Raw genomic sequence first — 6116 nt, forward strand, 5'->3', positions numbered from 1 at the left:
TACACTTTGGTGAAATTTAAATAATATTTTTGCTTGTAATAAAATTTATTTCCTTTAAGTAGTTATTATTATTAAATTTTTATTTATATATTTTTTAAGTCTTTATTTTATTTCAATTTCATTTTTTATTCTATTTATTTATTTGTTTTTTAAAAAATTATTACTAGTAATAATATAAAATAACAATAATAATAAAAAAAAACATAAAAATTAAAAATCAAAATCAAAATGGAAAATAAAAAGAAAAAGAAAAACCTATGAAACGGGTCGGGTTGACGCGGGTCGAGTTTGGTCCAGATGTCCAAAATGATGTCATTTTGAAGGGCTTATAAAAGGCTTGTTTCTGGTTTTTTTTCTTTATTTTCTCCTTTCCCCTTTCTTTCTCTACCTAGAGCTTCTCTCTCTAGAAAACCTAGCCCCTATGCCGACCGTCGTGAAGCCCAGTTTTCGATCGGTTGCTACCATGCACCGATGGCCGAAAACTTCAATAGTGTCAAAAAATTTAAAGATTCCCAGATTCTGTGGTTGAAAAATTCAACAATCGTCGAAAAATTCAAACTTTTCCAGTTTCTGATGGCCCAAATTTTTTTTCAAAAATTCCCAAAAATTCCCCTAATGATATTTTTTGCTTTCTAAACACCTTTCCAAGGCCAAAATTTTCAAAAAAAATCTATAACTTCCTGGATTGAGAATTTCATTTTTGAAATTTTTTTTTATGTTTGTTATTTTTTTTATTGTGTTTGTTCCCTTTTATTTCTTTCTTTTTTTGTCCTTTCCTTATAGAGATTAGCTCTATTTATAGAGCTTTTGAGATTCAAGATCCCAAATCTTCTGGGATACTTTTGTGGAAAATTTGGCTGTCATCCGATGACTTTTAGTCATCGGATTTCATGCTGCCATGTTAGGCAGTGTCAGGAATAAATTTGGACCACTCTGGCAGCTTGATTTCAGCTGCCAGAGTTGAAATCAAAGATTTTTTTCCTTTTAAATTTTTTTTTACTTTTTTTCGTTTTGTTTTAAAGATTAATAATAACAATAATAATAATAATAATAAACAGAATTATATAATAATAAAAAAATAACAAAATTATATAATAATAATAAAAAAAGAAGAATGAAATTGGTGCCTACAGGGACGATTAGAGGCATTCATATTTAATAGTCAAAGGTAAAATTAATGGATTTATGAACGATGAATAATTGCAAAAGCATTTGCCAATGATGTTTTCATTAATTAAGAATAAAAGTTAGGGGCTCAAAGACAATCAGATACCATCCTAGTCTCAACCATTAATGATGCCAACTAGGGATCAATGGATGTTATTTTTAGGACTTTGTCAACACCTTATGAGAAATCAAAGTCTTTGGGTTTCGGGTGAGTATGGTCTCAAGGCTAAAACTTAAAAGAATTGATAGAAGGGCACCACCAAGAGTGGAGCTTGCAACTTAATTTGACTTAACATGAGGAAACTTACTAAGTCCAAACATAGCAAGGATTCATAGACTTAGAGCTCATTCTTGATTCTATGGGTGACGGTGCATGGCTAATCTTAGTTGGTGGAGTGATTTGTTTGGTTAATTTCATTAATGAATGAGAGCTCAGACTGTGATGTCATAAGAAGTCCACTAAACCTTATCATTTAGAGGAAAGAGAAGTCATAAAAAGGTTTTCATAACCTATGAAAGAATCATTGTTCAAACCTGTTTAACAAAAGACCTGCAAATGTTTTAACGAAACATCGAGAGGGCAAGGATGTCTCCATGCCTTGAGCCTCATGCCTCTTCTAGCCTTAGACATGCATGATGGTCACTTCATTTTGGCTCTCGAGCAAGTGAAATAATTGGTATCATTACCCAGGGCTAAATAACAACCCCCAACACAAATCCCACCAAGAAAATAGAATGAAAAAGAGTGTGTGTGCTGTCACCATCCTATTTGTAGTACATGCACGGGTGGCACCATGACTCCTTTTGTCATGAAAAATCAAAATGAGTCTCGATAATGGATATCTCAACTCTCACATCGATGAACAATGCAACGAAATATGATACTTGGTGTGAATTATAGAATTTTATGAACCATCAATTCTTTGAATGCAAGTTGCACCTTTAGCAATTATGCCAAAGGCATGGCTTCCTAGCTACCATGCATCATCACCCTTTCTAACCTCTCTCCCATCGGGCTCCTAGTAATAGGGCAAAAGATGGCCTCTAGTGACCTCATCTATTATGGTTGGCCTAAAAACAAGTCCCTGGCAATCAAAGCCCTGTGACCATGAATGCTAAAGCTCCTAGTGTGAATCATCTCTGGTGACATGCACTCATCCAACTAAACCCATTGGACCCTCCTTATCACTCAGTCGATGCTCACATTGTGACCTTAGGTCAGGTAGGATTACCTGTTGAGTTTAAGCATATGAATAAGCAAAGGAAAAGAAACTTACCAGGATTCTAGTAACAATGAGTGAACTAGGAAAAGCCCAGCTTGAGAATCAGGAACCCTTGGAGTCCAAATTGTAGTATGGTGAAGCATACTTAGTGATAGACTAGGCCTAAGTCCTATAGAAAGGGGTGTTAGAGAGAGTGAGAGTCCTATTGTGCTTGGATCCTATCGCACCATGAGACTCTATCTACAAGTTAGGTTGTTTGGGATTGCAGCCCTAATCAGGTGGTAAATTTCATCCAAGGCTGAATATGAGTGAGAGAGCAATAGTGAAGAAGTATTACGAGGGAAACATGAAAAAGACTTTGAAAAGAGAGTCAAAAAGTGCTTGAAATTATCAAAAGGGAAATGGATGTGGGACGATGATGCATCCTAGTTAGATGTGGAATGGTGAGAGCCAGTCCAATGATTGGCTTAGGGAGTGGACTAAAATGTGTATAGTGGCTGCCTAACCCTAGGCTTTCGATATGCCCATAGAGACATTGTCGCTATGATCGTGGAACGTATCACACATGGTCTCAACATACCTCAACACTCATGCGCTCTTGGCATTAGCCTGTGAGCTCTTTATCTAGCTTGTCTTGAAACGTAGACCAAAGAGTGTGACATGTGTGCAAGTTAACATGCTAGATAACTTATAAGGTGCAAGGAAGCTAGTTGGTGGGATCCTTCATAGGTGCACCACCGACTGACCTTGATCTTCTGAGAAAGATTTGAGTGTGAGCTTACTTGTTAAGGTGAACTATGCCTGAGTGGGGCTAAGCCCACAATGATACTAATGTGTAAATCATTCATCTAACTTAGGTATAGGGGTGAAAAACTAATTGAACCATTTAGTAGCTAGTTTCTTATAAAGTTTCCATTAGGATAGATGGAGCCTTTAGCGAGTTTTATTAGGTAAAGCCATGGTTAGAGGCATTGGGGCACAATGCCCTTAACCTATTTTCAAACTTTAAAGAAGTAGGATGATGCAACTACTTCATTGAAATCCTCCATGGAATCGAGACCTCTAAGAGGGCTATTTTTGGTAAGTAGAACTAGTGACACAGGATGAACTAAAAGTTGGGTTATAGTGCCTAATTGTGCGCTAACCTAGAACCCTCGAAGGTGTTGGTCGATTAAGATAGTAAGACGGTGATCATGGAAGTCAAAATCCTTTAAGAAGAGTGTAACAACCCACCTGTCAAATCAACTAGCTTAAAAAATAAATGGCGCTTAAGCACGTGACCTATACTAGATCATCGAGGCAAGGGCCAATCCCCGATGAGTAGAAAGATATGATAGTTGCTGCAAAACTTAGTGCACAAGCCTTTGCAAAGAGATTGTCGATGCAGATCTTGGTGGTAGTAGCAAATATTCAAATCAAAACTTTGAAGGCCAAAGAAGGGAAAGGTTCCATGTGAACAACACTTGCACATAGGTTAGTCGATCCTTAGAGATGGGTTCAACATGAGCTTTGAAAGGAAATTTAGTTAAAATTTCTAAATTGGGACACTATGGCTAACAGCAACATTAGGGATTCCAAAGATATCGATGGAGGCCTCAGGAAGAGTTATCTTTTCTATTTAATGACCTACCCACCCTAGAAATAACTCAATTAGAGGTAGGTTCCATTTGCCAAAAAAGCAATGCATATCACATTATGTCATGTTTGCCCTAGTAGCATTTGAAAATATGGAGGAATGAGTGCTATTCATGCCCAGTTGTACTCATAATTGCATGGGTTTCCAAATTGAACAAGCTCTAGTTAATGGAACAATGTAGGTAAGGGAAGTCAACAAAATGGATCTCTAACCTTGGGAAAAGGATTGGCTCTGAGGGTTAGGCATGGGGGTCCTAGTCTTGAACCTTTTGGCTACCAATGCACTATTCGAGTTGCCCCCACGGTGACAGCAATTCGATACATGTAGGCTTGGGGATGGACTAGGAATAGCTCCCTCAGGGGCCTTCCCCAAGTGATGAATAGTCAACTCAAAATTCGTATAGACTAGAGGAATCCGACTGTTTAATTAAAACAAAGCATTGCGATGGTCCCTAGGGATGCTCATTCAATGTGATTTTTGCCTAGTGCTCTAAATGTCAAAGTGAAGAATTTCAACCGATCATGGGAGTAATATGACTCTTTTGAGGTAGCCAAATGTCCCTACATCTAATTAGTGACACACATGAGTGGATTAACAAGATTCTTATTGTCCTTGTCGACTATCCAGCAAAACCACAACCAAGGGAATGGGCTCAGTAGAACCAACAGAAAAGAAGACCTAATTGAGCTTGACTCTAGTCTAACTTTGTGAAATGACTTGAGAGGTGTAGGATAAGTGGGAGCCCTCGGATGAAATTGAAATACCATTTCTTTTAATGTTATTTTACTTATTTCATGAATCAGAGGTAGGGCACAACTCTTTCTTTTAGACATAAAGCCAACCTTGATCAATCTATCCAGGTAGAAGACATTGTCAAGTGGAGAGTTTGCTGGGGCAGCACGGGCAGCACATCTATTAAAAGATAACACAAGTGTCCTATGATAATCTCAACGAGAACAATAATTTTATGTGGAACAAAAAGGAAAAGGCTTATTTCATTATGATTTCCAGTATAAATATGAACCATGAAAGCATGGCCTATCGATCTTTTAGACCTTCAAAATTTGAAGCTAGAGGCATTAGAAAAGTTACCATAAGGATAATTAGCTTGTGGCAATGAAGTATTCATTAGCGACATTACTTTTTGACCTTTGATGTCAGCTCTTCCCATCATTGTAAAGCAAAATTCTCTAAGTGTTGGATTGTTCACCCACCAATATAAAATGTGAGCTAGGTTTAGACAATTGTGAGATAGGTTAGTTTTACCCTACTAATAGCAATGAGAAGAACTATTGATTTGCATAATTGGTCATCATGCTTGGTTGAAAAGCTAGGGGCAAGAAGCTATCATGCACTGGATTATGATTGAATGCCTCTAAGTCAAAATCTAGGCTAGAAGTGATGCATATGCCCATCATCCAATTGTTGACCTATAGCATGGATGCATGGCCTCTAAAAGCATGTGTCATAGGTGCAGCCCCTGCTACGAACAAGCTACATAGGCTTCATTGGAGCTCAATTCCTATTAAGCGATGAGTAGAATCCTTCGCAGATGACTTAAATATGCAATGGGGTATTATAAATGGTAAAGTAGCCTTGCTATGATGATCTATTGAGATTCAATCCTTCATCACTTCGATTAATCCCTCCCCCTACACACCCACCAAAGCCTTCTCACTTTATTTTTTTACACTGCATCTTTCTGGGGTTAGATATGAATGATGTTCTCCATTGCAACTGATTCAATCAGGTGATGAAATCCTTTTTTTGAGCTTCCAAGTAAATAAGGACCGAATGCCCTTAGTATTTATTATAAGGATGGGCTTGCCCTTGGTGAAGGCACTTGCCTCAAACTCTATCAGCACACACTATCTTCTAGTGTAGGTGTCACACCCTAGGTAGGTGCAACAAGCACATCAGGCTCACCAGCATGCGCACTTAAGGTTGAGGCCCACTCACCAAGCACACTAGTGGGAGTTAGCATACAAGGCCTTGGAGGAAAGGCCAAAACACTGACACAGCCTACAGGCTAGCCCGTCAGGCCAAGGCTTGGCCTGCATGATGTCTGCACCATATCAAGCAGGGCTTAA

At 38.1% G+C, this 6116-nt stretch overlaps 2 pseudogenes; both read left to right on the top strand.

The window, feature by feature from the left end:
- Positions 1-1991: 1991 nt before the first annotated feature.
- LOC149517749 (5.8S ribosomal RNA) lies at positions 1992-2147 on the top strand (annotated as a pseudogene).
- Positions 2148-2375: 228 nt separating this feature from the next.
- On the top strand, positions 2376-5670 carry LOC149517750 (25S ribosomal RNA; annotated as a pseudogene).
- The last annotated feature ends 446 nt before the right edge of the window (positions 5671-6116 follow it).

Source organism: Durio zibethinus, chromosome 8, assembly GCF_047325235.1.
Source record: "Durio zibethinus cultivar Kanyao isolate XHJ-2024 chromosome 8, ASM4732523v1, whole genome shotgun sequence".
NCBI classification, from domain to species: Eukaryota; Viridiplantae; Streptophyta; class Magnoliopsida; order Malvales; family Malvaceae; genus Durio; species Durio zibethinus.